We start from the raw sequence: 23,977 nt of genomic DNA, 5'->3' as shown, positions 1-23,977 counted from the left end.
CCAAGTATACCAATACTTTTCACATAGCCAGGGTCCAGATTTTTAACTTGATCTCAGAAGATGGGGCGCAGGTTAATGATTAAGGATACTTGGCGAGGGAAAAACTTAAAAATCAAACCTCGTTGTCTTTCTGCTCACCAGAACCCTTTGATTCATTCCCTTCTGTGGCTTTGTAAATAATTGATGTTTCGAGTTGGCCAGCAAACTGAAAAATCAGGGGAAAGAGTCAATTAGATTTGTAAATTGTCAATAAATTGGAAAAGTCCATTTGGGCCAGCAAACGTACATACATGCACCTGTGTCTCCCTTTGTAGCCCAGTGGTTAGGGCATTTGCCTGGGATGTAGGAGACTCACATTTGAATCCCCACTCAGGAACAAGGACTTGAAGTCAACTCTCTCCCCACTGAGGGGAGCATCCTTAGCATCAGGTTATTATTTATTCCGGGGGTGAATTTCTCTCAAACTCTCCTCTTGAAGCTGTTCCACTTTGTAGAAATACTTAAATGTTAATTGTGCCAAAGAGACCAACTCTGTAGCCTGGTGATTAAGGCACTCACCTGGGAAGTAGGGAATGTGGATTCAAATCCCTTGTCTTCATTGGGCAGAGAGAAGATATGAAATTACATATCCTACATCCCAGGTGAGTGCCTTAATCATCAAACAACAGAGTCATTCTCAAGATATGTCTACACTAGAAAAGTAAGTTGACCTATATGCCCACACCACTCTGTTTGGGATGGTGGTGCACATCTTCACCAGGAATGCTTCCACTGACCTAAGAAGGGCAGTGTGGGGAGCTGAGAACCTGGTCTCTCAGGTCCACTGGCAGCTCTCTGCTGGGAGCCCAGCTACCCCACAGGCTCCCGGGCTCCCCACAGGCTGCCCCCATCCCCCACTCGGAGCGGGGAAGCCACTATGGGCTTCTCCCCTCCCCATACCCTGCTGGGAGCCAGGGGAAGTTGCCCCAGGGCTTTTCACCCCTGGGGACTGGGGTCCAGCTGCCCCAGTTTCTTGGGCCCCCATGCCTGCTCCCTGCTAGCAGCTGGACAGCCTTGTCAATTTCACGAATCAGGGAGCTATGAAATTGACAAGGCTTCCTGGCTCCCAGCTGGGAGCAGGGTCCAAAACCGCCAGGACTTTTCACTGGGAGTGGGGTCCATTCTCTCCCCAGCTGGAGCAGGGTTCAGCCCCCCAGCTCTACAGGGGAGCAGGGAACAGCTGCTCAGCTTTCTTGTCAGTTTCATGGTTCCTGTTGGGACTTGGCTTTTGTCTTCTAGCCATCCTGCAGTAGTATCACTCTCTTGACTGCCTGTCATTGGATGTCCTTTTCTGTAGCCTCTTTGATTTCTGTCAGCTTTACTATTGAAACTGGGAGATCAACTGCATTAACATGCTGCACTATGTCCTGATCCCTCTGATGAGATGAACACCCCACACAGGCCTGAGCAGGGTTAAGGGAGCCAAGAAAGCCAATTAACTCCACAGGCTGCACCTGGAACAGGAGCCAGAGAGCAGGAGATTAATTAGGAACAGGCTGCACAAGTGGCATGGAGCCTATAAAGCCAGGTAGCAGCCCACAGAGTGGGCAACTGGGGAGAAAGGGTAGGCATGCCTTGGGAAGAGAAAGGTGTATTTGGGAGCTTCTGGGAACCACGGTAGGAAGGTAAGCAGCAGCCAGTAGTCGCTTCCTGGGAAGAGGGAGGAAGGTTTGAAGCTGGTATGCCCGGAGAAAGGAGGGGACCCAGAAGTGTGGGAAGGAGCAGAGAGGGTGGAGAGAGGAAGCTCAGAACTGCTGAGCTGAGGGTCCCTGGGCTGGAACCTGGAGAAGAGGGCAGGCCTGGGTTCCCCTATCAGCCACTGAGGGGGTGACACAGAACTCGGGGAATTAATGGGAAGACTGCCTAGGACTGCTGATAGATTGTACCCTGGAAGGGGGAACTCTGAGTGACCTAGCCAGAGGGTTAAGTCACAAAGGAGATGCTGGAAGTCCTGGAGTGAGAGAGGAGCTTGAGACCAGAGGGAGAGACAGAGTAAATGGCATGCAAACTGTGGACAGTGGATTTGTCCTTGAGAGCTAATCCCCAGAGTGACCAGGAGGAGGTGCCGACCAGCAGTAAGTGGTGCACGCCTGTGACAATCCCTTCCTGCCCACTCTCTGATGCTAGTGTATATGCCCAGCTCCCTTCCTTTGACCGCACTCCCGTCCCTGTTTTTCATTAGTTGTCCCCCGTAATTAGTTGGCTCTCCAGGCCCTGTGGATCTCCCCCTTAGGCTGGGGGGGGGATCTTTTTGTAGTGGACGAGCTCCGCCCGCCCGCTTCCTGGATCCCAATAGGATCAGGGTGTCAGCTAATACCAGTAATCATCCTGCTCAATATCTGATCTCTACCTAGTAGTGCTGGAGGCTTATCAACATGCACTTCAATTTCTCTGGAGCACTTAATCATGTTAAACCCTTCTATCTTGAGGGGTTTGTGGTCTAGGTGGCCACAGATGTATTGATGGAATCACTCCACTCCAAATACCACAGCCAGATGCTCTTTTTCTATGTGGGAGTACCCACACTCAGTCTCTAACAGGGTTCTTCTGGTATAAGTGACTGAGCCTGCAAAATAGCTGTACCCAATCCTTTCTCCAGTGCATCACAGTGGAGTGTCAGTAGCTCTCCTGGGTGGTAGTACTTCAGGACAGGGGTGCCCATTATCATTTGTTTCAGCACAACAAATGCTTGCTCTTGGGGATGTGCCATCCACCTCTTGTACAAATCTGACTGAATATTTCTGAGACCTTCTGCACTTGCACATGCTACTAAAATGGTTCAACTTGCCACGTTCCTTGCAATGCTGTTCTAGGGTGGGGCACTTCTTTACCCACTCGTGCTGTCTGCCATGGTAAATTCATCTCGCTATGCGTGTGGAACCCTGGCCATCTGCTCTACTTTGCTGTTGTCTCACGGCATGTACTGCTGGGGCTGTTGTGCCTCCTAGGACTTTCATCCTTTCTCTTGAGGCTTCTGCTGCAAGCCCCTTGTGTAAGCATCTGTCTGATGTGAGATCGCCTTCCTGGAGTAGCTGCTCCCACAGGTTGTGATCCCAAGTGCCACAGATTATCCTGTCCCAAATCAGGGAGTCTGTCAAGTCTCCAGAATGGCAAGTAGCAGCCAGTGTGCATAAAGCAGTCCTATAGGAGTCTATCCCCTCCCCTCCAGATTGAAATGAAAATGAATGAAACAACTGTCACTCCAGGTTCTGCTTTGGAGAGCAATTTATCCCCAGGATTCCCAGGACTTCTGTGAGGCTTGAGGCAGTGGGGAGCTTCAGAGAGCTGCAGAGCTTTCTCCATTGTTCCTCAATAAGGTAAAATAATAGTTTGACTTTGCCGTTGTTATCCTCCTCCTGCATGGCCAGGTCTGTGTATAGCTGGAACTCCTCCACCTCCAGTCCATTGCTGGGCTAGGTTTGTGTTTGCAAAATCCAGGGTGCCGGAGGGCCTCAGGCTGAGTTCCATGGCTCATGCTGCCAGCTACTGCACTGCAGAGAACTCATAACTTAAACATTGCCATCATGTTTCATTAGCAAAGAACTTGGATTCAGCTTAATTAACTTGAAGTTGAACTTTATTGAACGCTGTGCACTGCTCTATTCATGTTGCTGAGTTTCTTCCAGCCTAACTCCCCACATTCCTTATTTAACAGGTGTCCCCTCAATAATCTCTTTGGGGAACATGGACCTTCTGAGTCTGGTCATGATACTGAGAGAAGAGAAAGCTGAGCTCAAGGCCCTGTTTCAGAGTGTGGATTCAAAGTTGGGTTTCCCAGATCTGAGGTGAGCGCCCCAACCACAGGGTGAAAGTTATAAATGGGGATACAGAGGGACACGCACACATAGTGTTCTGGCAGTGACAAACTTTTCCCAGCCAAAACTACTGCGTCAACTTTGTACATAGTTTTGAGTTGGTTGAAACTGCATTTTTTTCAGTGAATATTCAACTATTCAACAGATTTTGCCCAGTTCTGTTCCCTTCTGCACACCTCACTTGAATCTAATGCCATTCAGGTCTCTGGAGCAGGGAAGAGGATGAGTGGTTTTCTTTACCAGGACAGACAAGAAAGAGTGAGCGGATTGTTATGCAAAGGGTTATGATTTGGGACAAACCTAAACTAACATTAGTACTTCAGACGTAAGAGAGATCATGCTCTCCATTTTCTGCATAAGGCTTTTCATTATAACACTGTCTCTCCAATGCAAGCTGCCTTCACCTGGCTCATCAGCATCAAGCTGTATTGTAGTTCCCCTCTTTATAACACCACCACCAAAGCTCTTCACTTCCAGTGTTTGGCTCCTGGTGATTGCTCAGAAGTGGGAGTCAAATACTTCAAAACCTGACAGAACTCCTTTGTTTTTGCATATTTCTGAATTAAGTAAAGAAAACAACTATTCAATTTGCATACAAGAATCGTGTTGGAGACTATCTTTCTTTAATGCTTCTAATTATATGTGTAGTAGTAATATTTCAGTTTTAATCTAAAAGGACTATATGAGTTTTAATATATAGGTGCAATGAATATGAAACTTCAATCTGTGCTTTTGTACCCCAAATATGAGTGTCCAATTAAAGATTTGTCTATTTCTATGTGGTTTTCACTTTAAATCCTCAGTAGCTTTACAAAAGAGTCTAAATCTTCATTCTTCTTACAATCTAAATCTTCATTTTTCAAAAGAAATGCCTAATATAGTACTCCTGAGAGCCCAACGAAGAAACTCCTAAATGAATAATTAAAAGATGAATTAATGTTTTTGTGATTCAAAATCTGGGAATATAAATCTGTTGCGTCATCATGTGGGCTGCAAACAGAATAAAAGGTTATGTTAAATGCACACTCAAAATAGAAACTTTACCTTTTCCTCTGTAGCTCCTTTTTGAAGCCAACTCCTTGGTTGTTACTCTTGACTATTTCCAGATCCCATCTCAAGACCTGTCTTTTCCTCAGCCTAGGAATCCTAATTCACTTTTGCTATAATCAAAGGTCCCTGAGACTCTCCATTTCTCAGGGCACATTGTAACAGGCAAGTTTCAGCAATAACATCTTCCTCACCCTGGCCATACCGAGATGAAGAATCCGCACAGCCTACTTTGAATGTATATGTGTGAAGTCTAATTCAACCACTCCCTCAGCATAGTGATCAAGGCCTCAGCTCACTCTTTGCACTAGGCTTGTGCTGCATCTAAAGTGATCTTCAAGGACTTTGTCTGGCTTCACAGAACAGATTGTGTTTATCCATTTAACAGAGCATCTCTACTGAAAAACAGCTCTGCACCTTTGAGCACAGTAATTGCTAAAATAAGTGCAAATATAGAAACTGTAGGTCCCTTGTTCATATACTTGGTCTGCTGTGAGCTCCTGATGAATGCTCACACCAATAGACTATATATATATTTGTATAGTCTATATATATAATAATAGCCCCCTGGTGATGCCTTTACATACAGTTTTTCACGTGGACACATCCCACCTGCATACCCCTTTTACAGCATGAATTCAGTTTTTCATTACGTATTCATTTTATCTGAAAGTGAGGGTCAACATATGTGACCTATTGATGTGAACAGAAATGGGGCTGTAGCTGAGTCTACTGCTGTTATGAAGGAGGTGGGGGGGGGCTTCCTTTGACCAGCAGGGAGCATAGTTTATTCTTTATAGCAGGAAAAAAATCCATGCCATTTCTGTCCTTATAACTTTAAAATATTAATATCAGCTTGTAACATACCCTTCCTTCCTCCCCCTGCCACCTCCTCCAGTGTGAGCATCTGTGATGAAGTGTTTCAGAGTAACAGCCGTGTTAGTCTGTATTCGCAAAAAGAAAAGGAGTACTTGTGGCACCTTAGAGACTAACCAATTTATTAGAGCATAAGCTTTCGTGAGCTACAGCTCACTTCCTCAGATGCATATCGTGGAAACTGCAGCAGGCTTTATATATACACAGAGAATATGAAACAATACCTATTCCCACCCCACTGTCCTGCTGGTAATAGCTTATCTAAAGTGATCATCAGGTGGGCCATTTCCAGCACAAATCCAGGTTTTCTCACCCTCCACCCCCCACACAAATTCACTCTCCTGCTGGTAATAGCTCATCCAAACTGACCACTCTTCAAGTTAAAATCCAAGTTAAACCAGAACATCAGGGGGGGAGGAAAAAACAAGAGGAAACAGACTACCTTGCATAATGACTTAGCCACTCCCAGTCTCTATTTAAGCCTAAATTAATAGTATCCAATTTGCAAATGAATTCCAATTCAGCAGTTTCTCGCTGGAGTCTAGATTTGAAGTTTTTTTGTTTTAAGATAGCGACCTTCATGTCTGTGATTGCGTCACCAGAGAGATTGAAGTGTTCTCCGACTGGTTTATGAATGTTATAATTCTTGACATCTGATTTGTGTCCATTTATTCTTTTACGTAGAGACTGTCCAGTTTGACCAATGTACATGGCAGAGGGGCATTGATGGCATATATCACATTGGTGGATGTGCAGGTGAACGAGCCTCTGATAGTGTGGCTGATGTTATTAGGCCCTGTGATGGTGTCCCCTGAATAGATATGTGGGCACAATTGGCAACGGGCTTTGTTGCAAGGATAAGTTCCTGGGTTAGTGGTTCTGTTGTGTGGTATGCGGTTGTTGGTGAGTATTTGCTTCAGGTTGCGGGGCTGTCTGTAGGCAAGGACTGGCCTGTCTCCCAAGATTTGTGAGAGTGTTGGGTCATCCTTTAGGATAGGTTGTAGATCCTTAATAATGCGTTGGAGGGGTTTTAGTTGGGGGCTGAAGGTGACGGCTAGTGGCGTTCTGTTGTTTTCTTTGTTAGGCCTGTCCTGTAGTAGGTAACTTCTGGGAACTCTTCTGGCTCTATCAATCTGTTTCTTTACTTCTGCAGGTGGGTATTGTAGTTGTAAGAAAGCTTGACCGAGATCTTGTAGGCGTTTGTCTCTGTCTGAGGGGTTGGAGCAAATGCGGTTGTATCGCAGAGCTTGGCTGTAGACGATGGATCGTGTGGTGTGGTCAGGGTGAAAGCTGGAGGCATGCAGGTAGGAATAGCGGTCAGTAGGTTTCCGGTATAGGGTGGTGTTTATGTGACCATTGTTTATTAGCACTGTAGTGTCCAGGAAGTGGATCTCTTGTGTGGACTGGACCAGGCTGAGGTTGGTGGTGGGATGGAAATTGTTGAAATCATGGTGGAATTCCTCAAGGGCTTCTTTTCCATGGGTCCAGATGATGAAGATGTCATCAATATAGCGCAAGTAGAGTAGGGGCTTTAAGGGACGAGAGCTGAGGAAGCGTTGTTCTAAATCAGCCATAAAAATGTTGGCATACTGTGGGGCCTGGATTTGTGCAGGAAATAGCCCAACTTGATTGTCATGCACATTGTGTAAAGAGTTGTCACTTTGGATGGGCTATCACCAGCAGGAGAGTGAATTTGTGTGTGGGGGTGGAGGGTGAGAAAACCTGGATTTGTGCTGGAAATGGCCCACCTGATGATCACTTTAGATAAGCTATTACCAGCAGGACAGTGGGGTGGGAATAGGTATTGTTTCATATTCTCTGTGTATATATAAAGCCTGCTGCAGTTTCCACGATATGCATCTGAGGAAGTGAGCTGTAGCTCACGAAAGCTTATGCTCTAATAAATTGGTTAGTCTCTAAGGTGCCACAAGTACTCCTTTTCTTTTTGTGATGAAGTGGTATTTTAGCCTATCCCATAATAGCATGATAAGATTGGCAATGATGGACATAAACTGAATATCCAGCCAGACACCTTAAGGACCTAACTCGAGATTGATCCAGCTGGTGCTTGATCTGCAAGGAGACTACGTTCGTTTAGGATTCATTTGCCATGATGATGATGGTAGGAAACATATTCCAGTAACCTTTAGAGTTTTTTAATTGTAGGTTCAAACACTATTTGTATTTTAACCCCTGAATTACCTAGAGCCGAGGTTATGCCCTTGTGTGGTTTATAGAGCAAGTTTATTTCACCTATGGGTAGATTCATCTGTGGGATCCTATCTTAAGCACAATTTAGAGTAAGGTCATCAAGACTGTATCGGCAATAAAATGCCCACATTCTTTGCATCTCATATTTGCATCAGATGTATCAGTTTTCACAGTTGAGGAATCCTTACAACATTGGTAGCAGAGGTACCTCCATTTCTTTATTATGTCTCTACTTGGTTTCACCACCATTGAATTCTAAGTTTCTCACCCTCTCCTCCTTTTGGTAAAGGACTTTGGGGGTATGTTTACATTGCAATTAAATGCCTACAGCTAGCCCTTGTCAGCTGACTCGGGCTGCAGGGCTATAAAGTTGAGGTGTAGACATTTGGGCTCGGAGGACTCATGGGGTCCCAGAGCTTAGGCTCCAGTCCAAGCTCAAATGTCTACATCAGTTTTTCAGCCCCATAGACTGCAAGCCCAAGTCAGCTGACACAGGTGTAGACTTTCCCTGGGTCACTTATGAGGTAAAACTTTCTGGCTTCCCTATAGGAGATGCTTACATCAAATATCTCTGCTTCAGATTCAATAGCATCTGAAATTGGCCTACCATAGCCTATGACAATGTGTTTGATCTGTTTCTCAAGGCCCTGTGCTCCAGGTGCATAGCATGTGTCCATGGCAGATTTCTCTGCCGAGACCCCATAGGGTCTATCTGGACTAGTCTGACAGCATCTTTCTGATGGCTTCTATTCCCTTGAATTGTGCGGGGGGGGGGGAATCACTTTAATCAACAATAACATGCATAGAGGAGTCAGACTAAGGAAGGTGGTTTGCTCAGTTCCCCATTTGGAGGAAGAAATTCCATATGTATGTGACAGATTACACATGTATAATTAGCAGTAAAGGGTTTATGATACTTTTGTATTAATTACTATATTGTATGAACAACGAGGAGTCCTTGTGGCACCTTAGAGACTAACAAATTTATTTGGGCTTAAGCTTTCGTGGGTTAGAACCCACTTCCTCAGATGCATGGAGTGGAAAATACAGTAGCAGTTATATTTATACATAGTACATGAAAAGATGGGAGTTGCCTCATCAGGTCGGGGGTAAGTGTAACGAGACAATTCAATTAACTGTAGAATACCAAGGGAGGAAAAAATCACTTTTATAGTGGTAGTGAGGGTGGCCCATTTCAAACAGTTGACAAGAAGGTGTGAGAAACAGTAGGGGGAAATTCGTATTGTAAAATTAGGTTTTGTAATGACTCATCCACTCTCAGTCTTTATTCAGGCCTAATTTGATGGTGTCTTGTTTGCAAATTAATTCCAGTTCTGCAGTTTCACGCTGGAGTCAGGTTTTGAAGTTTTTTTTGTTGAAGAATTGCTACTTTTAAGTTTGTTATTGAGTGACCAGGGAGGTTGAAGTATTCTCCTACTGGTTTTTGAATGTTGTAATTCCTGATATCGGATTGTGTTCATTTATTCTTTTGCATAGAGAATTTTTGTATGGTTGAAGGTGTTCTTGAAATTTTTCTTTTAGAGAAAAAGGAGTGAAGTCAATGCTCATTTCAGTGGAAAAACTATCTAACAGCTTGAGCCAGGCAAAATGTAGACAGGTGTTCCCATATAGTTCTGCTGAAGAACTATAATTCAGATGTGCAACACACCCACTATTCCAGCCTCGAGTCTCTCTTTTATAGAGACAGTCAATAATGTCTAATTGCATGATGAATTTTATTTTATTTTTTTCTGTGTTTTCAGTGTGAATGTATAAGTCTTCACTCCCCACCATTTTAAAATACTTTTACCATGATTCATCAAACTTAAACCAAACATTTAGTGGGCAAATTTTCATAGGTACTATGGAATGCATGAAACTTTCACTTCAGATAACAGTAGTGCTGTCAAGGCTGACCATAAGCCCTAGTGATGGGCAAAGTGGAGAAACGGGTCTCTCCATCTCCATCCCCACAGAACCCTGGTTGGCTAGGAAGCTGGCAGGAAATCCCATATTTACTTTCTGCTACCAGCTACCCAGAGGTGAAAGTAAGCCGGTACGCCCTGTACGGTGTACCAGCAAGAGCTGGTGCGCCGTACCAGGGTGGATCGGTTATTTAAAGAGCCTGCGGCTCCCAGCAGCAGCTGGAGCCCCCAGCCCTTTACATTGCTGCCAGAGCCCTGCTGCCGGAGCCCTGGGGCAGCGATTTAAAGGGCCCGGGGCGGTAGCAGCGGCCAAGCCCTGGGCCATTTAAATCATCCCCGGAGCCCTGCCACTGCTTCCCCATGGCTCCAGTAGTGGTGGTGGCGGCCGCAGCCCAGTCCCCAGAGCCCTGCTGCCGGAGCCCTGGGGAAGCGGCAGCAGGACTCTGGGGATGATTTAAACGGCCCAGGGCTCCGGCTACCGCCCCGGGCCCTTTAAACCACTGCCACAGCCCCCAGCTGCTGCCCTTACCCCGGGAGGGGGAAGGAGGCAGTTGCTGGTACAGGGTGGGCCGGGGCTGGCTCTGACCTCCCCCAGCCCCGCCCCTTCTGCCTGAGGCCACGCCCCTTCTGGGGGCAGAGTCAGCCCCAGCCCAGCCCTGTACTGGTAAGTCCCTAGACTGACTTTCATCCCTGCAGCTACCCTAGGACTGGAACAGGGATAGTCGATAGGCAGACTGCGGGCCAAATCCAGACTGCCAGATTTTGAATGCACCACAAAATCATGTTTACTCATTATTGTTGGTTTTTATTATTTTCTCTAGTCTGGACCTTGACTATACCTTGACCAAGAAATCTGGACGTTGACAAAAAATAGACTATCCTTGGACTGGAGGATGGGATGCGGAAGAGACTGTTTGGACTGCAGATGGGGCACAGCAGGCTAAGAAAAGAGGCAGCAACCAGAGGGCAGCCTGAGCATGTGTCCCTCTGCCCCTGCACAGCATGTGAGAATCGGCCAGAGTCCAATGGGAAAGAAGCCCCTGATTGGTTACTGAGGGACTGGGGTGTGTGTGTGTGGGGGGGTGCACTGGGACTGTGTGCTTGCTGTTAAAAGTGGCTGTTGCTGCTAAATCTCATTGTTATTGAAGAAGGTATTGCAGTGATGTCTGGGTGAATTCATTTCTCCCCACGGCAGTAGGCAGGGTCTCCACACCAAGGGGGAACTGACTACAGAGCCCCCACCACAGAACAAACATCTAGCTCCCTTTAAACATTTCCTCACTCCCATTTGTGGGTTTGAAAATCATTCCCTAGAAGATTAGATTCCTTATGGCCCACGGCAGCTTTTGTTGAATTTCTTCATTCTCCTTACCTTGAAAGAATCTAGCACAGATTACTTCCCCCACTTCATGGATCAGCATGTTGAAGAGTGAGGAAGAACCAAGGCTGTCCCTACTCGCTGAACACCTGCATGGCATGGGAAACTTGCAGCCTCCCAGTGCCAATACTCCTCCATGCACAGGCTCTAGTGATGCCGGTAGCCTGAGCAGAGGAGTAAGAGCGCTTCCTCCCTTATGTCCATATGTAGACATGCAAGAAGGCTCATAATTGAGCCCTTTTATTATTGGTGCTAAATCTAAAGACAAGTGGACAATAAGGGTGAAGATGAGGAGTTGTCAGAAATGGTAGTACATACATCAAAATGCACACTCCAAGAATAATAACAATGGCATTGGGAGCCAATAATTCATGATTTATGACACTAACAAGACACTAGTGGAAAAACTTGATAAAACTCTGAACTTCCTGCTGAATCTGTATTATAGCTGTGTTTAGGAAATAGACTTGCAGCAGTGTAGAGCTAGTTATCACTATCTGATAGTGCCCTAAACTATGTCATTATCTCATTGGGCAATGGATATTAAGATAAGTAATGCCAATAGTATTGAAAAGTAAATCTTGAAGACTTCTGTTGCAGGATTCTGTTTTTCTGTAGTTAAACCATGCTAACACTAATGACTTATGAATGGATTTGGTAAGTGTGTGCATTTGGTAAGTGGATTTTCATCTGGATTTTCAAACAGCTCAGCACCCAATGGTTCCCATTTATCCCTCGAAATGGGAGATGAACTCTTTAGAAAACTTGATCCCTTATGCTGAGGACTGGCCCTTCCAATTAGTCAGTTAAAAGAAATAATCGGGGTAGAGGAGGAATTGTTTCATGTCAGCCTAAAATGAAAACTTTTCATTGAAACAAAAATAAATAGTTTCAGATCAAACTAAATATTTTTTCTTTTAATTTTTGACGGATTTTTTACTTTTTAAAATAAAATGGAGATAAAATTAGAAATGAAAATCCTTTTGAATCAAAATATCAAAATTAAATAGTTCAGCTTATTCAGAATATTGTTTCTTTTGTCGCTAAAACAATGTGGTGAAGTTGGCATGAATTTGCAGAATGCTTTCAGTCAATCCAAATAAGTATTTTCATGAGAAAAAAATCTGTTTGAAAATTTTTGCCCAGCTCTTACAATATGTAGTGTTTAAGTTTTGAGTAATGGTAGTTAGTGGAAACAAGGAAAGTTTAGTCAAAAGGTGTTTGTGATGTACATGTTCATTATTTGAATTTAAACTGTTCATTTAACTCTCTAGCAGATGAAGATGTGGTTGCCCCCCTTTTCCACTTCCTATCTTCACCCTTCCTTTTTGGTTTGCTACATCATAAGTCTAAGTTTTAGCCAATGATTTCAATGGATGAGATCCCATTATGTCTTTTCGTATCAGCCTTCTGGAACAAATAAGGAGAAGTGATTTGACGGCACGCAATTTAAAGAGGATGTGCTGGAGCTAGTTGCCTGGTGTCCTACACTGAATTAGCTATTGGCCAGATGTGTCATAAGACATTATGGGAAAGGGATGTGGGGAGATGATGACTAAAGAGGCACAAAATATGAAAAGTGATGAAAGAGTAAATTTGAGGCACTAGTGAGCTTGAAGTAAACTATTGAGTAAAGTTCTCTTGAAGTTGAACTACTAGGTAAAATAGGGCATTCTTTTTAAACACATAAAAGGAGATCCCACAATTATTGTATTCCTTAGAGAAATAATTATGCATCTAAAAATTTTTTCTGTATCACTTTTTTCCTGTAAGTAAATTAAATTACTTTATTACACAAGAAAACAGAATATTTAGGAAAATTGCTCATTTTCATTAGTCTCCCTGACCAAAATATCTGTCAAATCTTGCTAGAATTCTTTTGCTAATATTTTCAAACAATGATCATGTTTCTCTTCTCTCCATTGGTTTTACACCATTTGAACTCCATAGATTTCTACAGATAAGTTCTAGATTTGCGCTAGCATAACTGAAGGGGAGATCAGGCACAGTTGATCTACATTCTTTTAAACAGCTGTCACTCTCCATTGGTCAGAAACCTCCTGGCTGATGGGTACCATTCTTAGATCAAAGGCAATCTCTCTAAAAGTCATATGACCAGACTGTCTGTGTAAGGACTCACCTCTTACTCCAGTGCCATACTTTTCTTTATTGACCTAAACCTAGTTAGATAAATGGTCTCCCGGAGGAACTGCGTAGGAATTATTACTTTCCTGTGCAATTTTAAGCTTCCATAACAAAGGGATTCACTGTGCATTGATATACACCATCAATCAAAGAGTCTGCACTTTCTCCTCATTTGGGGCCAGATGGTGCGAGGTGCTTAGCTGAGTGTACAGGGAGAAGAGCATGCAAGGAGCTTTCTGCATGACCCCCCTTGTAGAGCTTGCATAAGAGCCAACTGTAATTTCAGTCCCTACACTGGAAGGAACCTGGGACTGCTCTATCTCTGTTCCACTGGGGTGCTTGGCACCCCAAGGAGAGTAAGGAGGCTGTATTACTATTGCCATGTACAACTTGTACCCAGTAGGTACAGGGCTGCTAGTAGGTCAGGTTCTTGTAGAAGCTCTGGCTACAGAGCTTCCTTCCCAGAGAGAGACACCAGAGGTGTTTACTATAAGAGCCTCTAATGCACTGCCAGGAATGGCTGTTGTGAGCTTATGGTTCATTATACCACCTAGTGGTTGAAGAATATAAAATGGTTTAGCATTCCATTAGATCGCCCCCTTTTGTTTTACATTCCTACCACTTACAAATTTACACTATCATGCTGTGTTTAATGTTCAGTACAGATCAGTGTGTTAAGTATCTCTGAATCATACTGGTTTTCTAATTACATGACCCATACATGTAACAACTTGGTCATCTGGCATAAACATGGTCACCAGGTTCTAGACTTGAAAGTTCTCTGACAGCTATTAAAGTGTGCGTAAGTTCTTTTTGCCTTTTCATCTGATTTGGCTATTCTCTTCATGTTTGGCCACTTTGGAGATAGGTTCTTCTCCAGAATCAGCACAGTAGTTCTGAGTTGCTTTCCCATCAGGAATTGTGCTAGACTATCCCCAATAGCTGTTATTGGTGTCAATCTGCAACTTGGAAGATCCATTCCCTACTCTTCTTTCTGTAGGATTTTCTTGACTGTCTGTACAGCTCTATCAACTACTCTTTGCTTGTGGCTAATGTGTGCTACTAGTAATATGATAAAAATCATATTTGATTTGGTGTGACTTAAATTCTGCTGTGTGAATTGTGGTCTGTTGTCCATCGCTAGTTGATCTGGAGTACCAAAATGAACAAAAGTTCAGTTTCTCTATAGCACTGCAACATGTTATGTCTTTCAAGTGCATTATTTCTGTATACCTGGAAAAAAGACCATTATGACCAGGTAATGATGACCTCTGAATTCACATAAGTCTGCAGCTAGTCTCTTCCAGGATCTATCTGGCAGAGGTGTTTGTACACTGTAAGGTTCAGTATTGTCTCAAGTTTTTTACTGGGTCTCCCTTCAAAAGTCCAATATCATGAAATATTCCATTGAATTCTTTCACCTTTCTTATTAGGCCCATCACACCTGCCATGCTGCAGCTGAAAAGATTTAGTCTTTGTTTCTTTGACCACGTGCGCTCTGAATGCATAGCTTCTGTATCTGTAAGTTGTTTCTGTAGTGAACTGTCCCATGCGTTCAAAATACCTCCAGGGCTAGGCAGAGCTGTCAGGGGATTTCCACTTTGGGAGGCATTATAGGTGATTGTAAATCCCTGCTGAGATGACTCACATCTGCTTCTCGGTCAGTTTTAAAGTCAATAGTCTTTTCATGAATATTCAATTTCACTCTCCAAGTAGGCTCTCTGTTATCACATGTGATAGATCCCAGAAACAATGCTTCTTCATGATATGTAATATCAGTCAACTCCTTGACTGCCTTGGTATGGCAAACATCTGCAAAAAGTCCATATTTTGTGCATGTATTACACCTTGCACCTTTGGCTAACATACACCTATTGGACTATGAATTTTTCCACATCTTGTTTATTTAGTCTGAAATGCTTTGTAGGTTGCCTGAAATTTGTTTCTCTTTGCCTCAAGGGTCTTCTGGTAGTGACTTTTAGCACTGATGTTTTGTCTGTTTACAGCTTCTAAACTAGTTTCATGTTATTTCAGGTTGTTCCTAAGAACATAAGAATGGCCATACTGGGTCAGACCAAAGGTCCATCCAGCCCAGTATCCAGCAGGAGAGTGGGGGGGGAGGAGGTATTGTTTCATGGTCTCTGTGTATATAATGTCTTCTGCAGTTTCCACAGTATGCATCCGATGAAGTGAGCTGTAGCTCACGAAAGCTTATGCTCAAATAAATTGGTTAGTCTCTAAGGTGCCACAAGTACTCCTTTTCTTTTTGCAAATACAGACTAACACGGCTGTTACTCTGAAACCTGTCTACCGACAGTGGCCAATGCCAGGTGCCCCAGAGGGAGTGAACCTAACACTTAATGATAAGTGATCTCTCTCCTGCAATCCATCTCCACCCTCTGACAAACAGAGGCTAGGGACACCATTCCTTACCCATCCTGGCTAATAGCCATTAATGGACTTAACCTCCATGAATTTATCCAGTTCTCTTTTAAACCCTGTTATAGTCCTAGCCTTCACAACTTCCTCAGGCAAGGAAGTTCCATAGGTTAACTGTGCGCTGAGTGAAGAAGAACTTCCTTTTATTTATTTTAAACCTGCTGCCTATTAATTTCATTTGGTGACCCCCCAATTCTTATATTATGGGAACAAGTAAATAACTTTTTCCTTTTTCACTTTCTCCACACCACTCATGATTTTATATACCTCTATCATATCCCCCCTTAGTCTCCTTTTTCAAAATGAAAAGTCCTAGCCTCTTTAATCTCTCCTCATATGGGACCTGTTCCAAACCCCTCATCATTTTAGTTGTCCTTTTCTGAAACTTTTCTAATGCCAGTATATCTTTTTTGAGATGAGGGGACCACATCTGTACACAGAATTCAAGATGTGGGCATACCAGGGATTTATATAAGGGCAATAAGATATTCTGTCTTATTCTCTATCCCTTTTTTAATGATTCCTATCATCCCGTTTGCTTTTTTGTCTGTCGCTGCACACTGGGTGGATGTCTTCAGAGAACTATCCACGATGACTCCAAGATCTTTCTCCTGATTAGTTGTATCTAAATTAGTCCCCATCATATTGTACATATAGTTGGGGTTATTTTTTCCAATGTGCATTACTTTCCATTTATCCACATTAAATTTCATTTGCCATTTAGTTGCCCAACCACTTAGTTTTGTGAGATCTTTTTGAAGTTCTTCACACACTGCTTTGGTCTTAACTACCTTGAGCAGTTGAGCATAACTATGAGTATCTGCAAACTTTGCCACTTCACTGTTTACCCCTTTCTACAGATCATTTATGAATTAGTTGAATAGAATTGGTCCTAGGACTGACCCTTGGGGAACACCTCTATTTAGCCATCTCCATTCTGAAAATTTACCATTTATTCCTACCCTTTGTTCCCTGTCTTTTACCAAGTCTCAATCCATGAAAGGATCTTCCCTCTTATCCCATGACAATTTAGTTTACGTAAGAGCCTTTGGTGGGGGACCTTGTCAAAGGCTTTCTGGAAATCTAAGTCCACTATATCCACTGGATCCCCCTTGTCCACATGTTTGTGGACCCCCCCTCAAAGAACTCTAATAGATTAATAAGACATGATCTCTCTTTACAGAAACCAAGTTGACATTTGCACAAAAATTTTTGTTGTTCTGTGTCTGACAATTTTATTCTTTACTATTGTTTCAACTAATTTGCCCGGTACTGACGTTAGACTGACTTGTCTGTAATTGCCAGGATCACCTCTAGAGCCCTTCTTAAATATTGGCATTACATTGGTGTTACATTCCTGCCTTTTTGTTCTGCTGTTTGACTAGTTCAGATTGCTTTGCTACCTGTATAGCTCTGGATAGATTTAAGTCTGTCTTAAATTTTAGTTGCTGTGGGAGGTTTCTGTCTGTTAACCCAATAACCAGCCTGTCTCTGATATTTTCATGTTTTGCAGCCCCCAAATCGTAATGTTCAGACAACGCATGCAAATCTCTTATAAAAGAGTCAACATTTTCTCTTGGTTCCTGCATTATCTAGTGAAAACATGCTTTTTCAAAAACTACATCTCTCAGAGGTATAAAGTATGCATCAAACATAGCCAGAACCCTTTCATAGCCATCTTTGTGACTGACTTCAGTAAAGTCAAAGACTTAAAGAGATGCTCTGCCTGCTTCCCCATTGCATAAATTGAAGATATCTGCATATCTCCCGTTTTCTTGTGGAGTTTGATTGCAATTAGGGCTGTCAAGCAATTAAAAAAATTAATCATGATTAATTGAACAATTTAAAAAAAATCGCACTGTTAAACAATAATGGAATACCATTTATTTAAATATTTTGGTTGTTTTCTACATTTTCAAATATTGATTTCAATTACAACACAGAATACAAAGTGTACAGTGCTCACTTTATATTTTTTATTACAAATATTTGCACTGTAAAAAACCAAGAGATCCTATATTTCAATTCACCAATATAAGTGCTGTAGTGCAATCTCTTTATCATGAAAGTTGAACTTGAAAATGTAGAATTGTATACAAAAAATGCATTCAAAAATAAAACCATGTAAGACTTTAGAACCTACAAGTCCACTTGGTCCTACTTCAGACAAACAAGTTTGTTTACATTAGCAGGAGATAATGCTGCCCACTTCTTATTTACAATGTCACCTGAAAGTGAGAACAGGTGTTCACATGGCACTGTTGTAACTGGCGTTGCAAGATTATTTACGTGCCAGATGCGCTAAAGATTCATAGATCCCTTGATGCTTCGACCATCATTCCAGAGGACATGCATCCATACTGATGACGGGTTCTGCTCAATAATGATCCATAGCAGAGTAGACCGATGCATGTTCATTTTTATCATTTCAGTCAGATGCCACCAGCAGAAGGTTGATTTTTCTTTTTTGGTGGTTTGGGTTCTGTAGTTTCTGCATAGAAATATTGCTCTTTTAAGACTTCTGAAAGCATTCTCCACACCTCGTCCCTCTCAAATTTTGGAAGGCACTTCAGATTCTTAAACCTTGGGTCGAGTGCTGTAGCTATTTTTAGAAATCTCACATTGGTACCTTCTTTGCATTTTGTCAAATCTTCAGTGACAAGGTTCATAAATGAAACAACATGTGCTGAATCATCATCCAAGACTGCTATAACATGAAATATATGGCAGAATGCAGGTAAAACAGAACTGGAGACCTACAGTTCTCCCCCAAGGAGTTCAGTCACAAATTTAATGCACTTCTTTTAAGAACATCATCAGCGTGGACGCATGTCCCCTAGAATGGTGGCTGAAGCATGAAGGAGCATATGAATGTTTAGTATATCTGGCATATAAATACCTTGCAATGCCGGCTTTGAAAGTGCCATGCAAATGTCTGTTCTCACTTTCAGGTGACATTGTAAATAAGAAGCAGGCAGCAGTATCTCCCGTAAATGTAAACTTGTTTGTCTTAGCGATTGGCTGAGCAAGAAGTGGGACTGAGTGGACTTGTAGACTTTGAAGTTTTACATTGTTTTGTTTTTGAGTGTAGTTATATAACCAAAAATCTACATTTGTAAATTGCATATTCACAATAGATATTGCACTACAGTAATTGTATGAGGTGAACTGAAAAATACTATTTCTTTGGTTTATCATTTTTACAGTGTAAATATTTGTAATAAATGAAAATTGAGCACTGTACCCTTTGTATTCTGTGATCAAATAGAAATCAATATATTTGAAAACATAGAAAAACATCCAGAAATATTTAATGCATTTCAATTGGTATTCTATTGTTTAACAGTGTGATTTAACTGCGATTAAAAAAAATTAAGCAATTCTTTTTTGAGTTAATCATGTGAGTTAACTATGATTAAGCGACAGCCCTAATTGCAATATGAATTCTTGCAAAGTACTGCTTCCACTCTGTCCATTCTGAAGGTTTGTTAAAGCTGATGTTCTCTGGGGCATTGAAGAGTAGCATATTGATGAGATCTGGCAATCTTGCTTTTTTTCTTCTGTCTGCAACCTTTGTTTTCCTTTTATTTCTGTTCTCCTCTGGAACTAGTTTTCTTTTGACGCCATGTCATGTATGACATGGCGTCAGACTCTCCTACCAGATACGGACTGACTACAGAGCTTCCTTCAAAGAGAGCAAGAGCAGATGTTTGCTATAAGAATCTTTAATGCACTATCAAGAATGACCATTATGAGTTTAAATTAGGTTTGTTACCCCTAATGGGTGAATGGTATAATACAGTTTAGCATTCCATTACAACTATGGCAATAGAGTCCATATAAAAGGGTTAGGTAGGCTTTGCCTTCCTCCTCCTGATGCACTGGTCAGCACAAAGAAATAAGCTGAACTCATGAAGGGAATAGCAGCAGGCAAACTATTTGTGTGCATCTGCAAGCTCTGAGAGATGTTCTGCTTCCTTGAGCCAGGACACCTCTGTCGGACAGGGTTAGTGTTATACTGCCCCCCACTCAAGGTTCTGCCTTATAGGAATCATGGGGAAAACATTTCATTTTACTCAGTAGTAGCTCTTCTATGAATGAAAACATTAAGTTTTGGAGATGGTTATGAAGTATACAAAAGATGGGGATGAATGAAATGAATACCTTTATCAAACTACCACAAAAGCGCAAAAAAAAGTGTTAGATACCAATTATGCAGAGGACAAACACTGAAGTTTTTTCATACAGGTCTGCATACAAATACATATCCAAAGCATGAATGTCAGATGTTTGGAAGTCATGGATGGGCAGATTACTAGTCAGATACATTAATGGAAAGGAACACATGTTATACTACAGTTTAATATGCTCTCTATTGTAGACAAGAAATTCAGATAGATGAGAACAGGTCATAACTCAGTGTATATTGTAACTATGTAGTGACTGACCACATATACTGCACCAAAATATTGAGCACCCTAAAAATACATACACACACACACACCGATGATACAAATCAATTTCAAGGTAAGCCAATATACCTTATAAAATAAAATTTGTAATTCATGTGAATTTTATTTCACATCTCCAGTTTTCTTTGACACCCATGCTTCAAACTGTGTTATGGAAGAGTGATGATTAGTAGACAATCTGTCTTGGCTTTGATAGTCATGAAGTGCTACATTTCCAGAAACAGGTGTGTCATCTTCTCAGTTCCTGAAGACATATTACCACTTTTGCTGTGATCAAAATAAGTTAAATTCTCAATCTTTTAAGCATTTTTAATGCAAAACTCTGCATCAGGTAAGATTAAATTTAACCACTGAAGAACATTAAAATTTCCCAAAAGCACAGAAATGTAAAGTAAAGGCTGGACAGCTACCTTGGCTTATCTTCCCTCACTATGGGTCTGCTCCAAAGTCCATTGAACTGAATGGAAAGATTCTCATTAACTTCAATGGGTTTTGGATCAGGCCCTTCCCCATGTTCAAAGTTGTACAGGGCAGTGTGAACTAAGGCTGGAAAAAACCTTATTTTTACTCTTAATTTCCTTTCTTTTTGAGGGTCTGATCCTGCTCCCATCGAAGTCAATGGCAAAGTCTGCATATTCACTTCATTGTGATTCCTATCATTACTTTAACATAATTTAGGTAGTTAAACTCATTTTGGGCCAGAATCTGGCCTGACTTTATCAACATTTGTATCGGTAATACTTTGTTAAAAGAATTACATTTGATTAAGGTCTCATTTACTTCTGTTTGGACCATGTTTTCCAAACGTACTCCCTCCAGAGAGAGTGAGAGAGAGTGTCTGTCTGTCTAATATATGAATTACAATATAAATCTTGCTGAAAGTCTTATTCTCTATTTGCCCTGTAGTTTGCTGTACAGCCATTACTATGATGTAAATACCTACAGTAAAAAAAAAATTAGTTTTGAAAATACATTCTATTGACTAGATAAATTACTAATTAGAGAAGTGTAAATACAGATTCTTTCCTTGGATTATTCACCCAAGTGTTTAGATTACTCTGAACATTAAAGACAAGAATGATTCTGAGCCTTTTGACTGCTTCAGGGATATTCTTCTTTGAATGATGTCACTACATTCTGATACACAGCACCATAAGCCACATGCAGGACTCCATCAAGAATGAACCTCCTCATTTTGGACCTGATCTGAAGCCCACTGAACAAAATGGGCCTCTTTCTATTGACTGCGGTGGGTTTCAGATTAGGCCCTTTGTATTTTTTTTTTTAATGAAAATGAAATACCACACACACAGACACAACATAAACTTTCATGTAAACCTCCTATGGACCATTACATACAAAAGCCTTACTAGTACTTTTTTCAAACTTACTGCAGAATCCTGTTAGATATTCATTATATACTAGCATCACAGGTATCCTTCCAAGTGAAAGTTTTAATATCACACTTACCAGAATTTTGATAGCATATGATGGTGTAAAATTTAATAATGTATTTTTCTGGCTTGTGAATATTAACTACTGCTGAGCCCAGACCCAACATATAAATAGCCTGATTAAGTATTTAATTAGCCAGTTTGAAAACTTCATAAATATTCTGCCACTTAGGGTGAGCACAAAGCAAGTGTGGAAAAACTGAGATACTTTTGTTTGAGGGGAATGGCCGTGGTATAGTTGCATATGTAAGACATAACCCCTAATATTGGGATGGTCCCAATAATATCAGGATGTCTGGTCACACTATTGCCCTTCCATACAAGGATAATCATTGTGAAGGGCTTTTTTCTGTATCCTGGGACACTTAGTCTTCCAGTCTGGTACCTGATGAAGGCAAGTTAGTGTGCTGGATTCAAATATGAGCAGGTTGTATAACTAATAGGCTATACAGACTATCCTAACCACTGACTTAAACACATTCCGTGTTTGGAGCTATACGAGACCACTCTTCCAGAGAGCACTATATACCTGGACAAAACCAGACTGCTAGCCAGAATGGCATACCAGATTTCCTCTGTGGGCCCATATAACTGGTGCCAGTGGGCTGCACTGTCCTCCATTATCTATTTGGAGAATTGTGCTTCGTTTTTACTTACAGGCTTCCCCAACTATTTGGAAGGCATGACCAGAGAGCCTTTCCAACAGGAAGGGGAATGGGTTTGCCCGAGTCTGAGGAAATTGCAGGAATACGAAGGGGTGGTGTCATAGACATGGGACGGGGGACAGTGCATGGGACTTAATAGCTTTCTCTGGGACCAGGACCAGCACTTTTCCCTACAATCATAACACACCTTAATAAACACTTCTAATAATGAATCACGTATCAAAATCTTTGACTGACTGGAGTTGCATCAGCACCTCGCCTTATAAAATTATTGACACCACTTCTCTTCCACTCTGTCCTATACAGCACATTAAAAAACACATGTGTTTAATAAGACATTACTCAATCTGGGCCTGAGTCACAATTTCAGATTGGAAGATTCCCAAATTTTAGGGGTGTTTGAAAATCAATCTTAGATGTGGATCCAAATTTAACTAATGGTTTCTATCTTGATCCTGGAGTCAATAAAAACTATATATTTGAACACTTCTGCTTTATGAAATGTTCAAAATCTGGATCTCTGCATTGGGTGGCACTGAGCATTCTCTGTTATTAGTATAGCGTTTTACAGGCTAAGCATTTTAAAGGCTTAGTTTGAAATTTAAAAGCTTACCCAGATCGAAAACTTAATTTCAAAGCTTGGTCAGAGAGGCTGCACTGGTGACTCAAAGCCCCCATGAAGGTGCGAGGCACTGTGGCATCTGAGTAAATCACTCTTTAGTGATAGCCTGTAGAGGTCAGGACCCAAATAATAAATAGTAAGTGGGGAGGGGCATGTGGCCTAGCTACAGCTATAAATTGGGAGGCTGCCTGCAAATGCCCCTTCTCAAACAGAGAGAGCCCCCGACAGAGTGAGGCAGAGCATAGTGACTGAGTGCCAAGATAAGGAGAGTTTGGCTGCAGGCATAGGAGTCTGAGGGATTTAACAATTAGAAAGGCACCAAGTCCCCAAGAAAAGCAACTGATAAAATACAGAAAATCAATCCACTTAACAAATATACCTAGAAGTAGGCTAAATAAAAAAGTCCCAAGAGTAAAAATGGGGACAGAAGACCAGCAGCAGTGTGGGGGCTACCTAGTTAATTCCAATGAGTACAACATGGATGATTATCTGCCTTCCAAACAGGTGCAATATGTGCATGCCATGCAAGCAACTCACAACCCTTAATGCATACTGCGAGCTCTGGAGGTCAGAGTGGCTGAACTGAGCAAAGGGAGACAGAGGTACGTAGAGGAGACTTTTAGGGACATAGTAGAGCAGTTCCATCTCCTGTCCAGGATGAAAGTCTTCGGGCAGCAAAGCACCAAGCTAGAGCAGAAGAAAATAATAGTTGGGACACACCTTCCAGATGTCATGGTATCCTCTTGCACTGAGGCAGGGACTCCAGTTATTAGGAAATGACAAGCAATGGTAATGGGGGATTCAATTATTAGAAATATAGATAGTTGGCTTTGTGATGACCAGGAGAACTGCATGGTGAATTGTCTGATGGGTATAAAGGTAGCAGATC

The 23,977-nt window shown here is 42.0% G+C and overlaps 1 long non-coding RNA gene across 2 annotated transcripts in view; it reads left to right on the top strand.

Moving 5' to 3' along the window:
• Positions 1–11,025, top strand: part of LOC311514932 — a 198,704-nt gene extending 187,679 nt beyond the window's left edge. The window contains exons 7-8 of one of the 2 annotated variants that reach the window (XR_014709983.1): positions 3,695–3,824; positions 10,735–11,025. This is a non-coding gene — a long non-coding RNA (uncharacterized lncRNA). The remainder of the gene's footprint in view (positions 1–3,694; positions 3,825–10,734) is intronic. The other variant, XR_014709984.1, reaches the window with a different exon arrangement.
• The last annotated feature ends 12,952 nt before the right edge of the window (positions 11,026–23,977 follow it).

This window comes from Lepidochelys olivacea (genome assembly GCF_965140295.1).
Source record: "Lepidochelys olivacea isolate rLepOli2 genome assembly, chromosome: 1".
Lineage (NCBI taxonomy): Eukaryota > Metazoa > Chordata > Testudines > Cheloniidae > Lepidochelys > Lepidochelys olivacea.
Note: the sequence above shows the minus strand (reverse complement) of the source record. Positions and strands in the feature narration are given on the sequence as shown.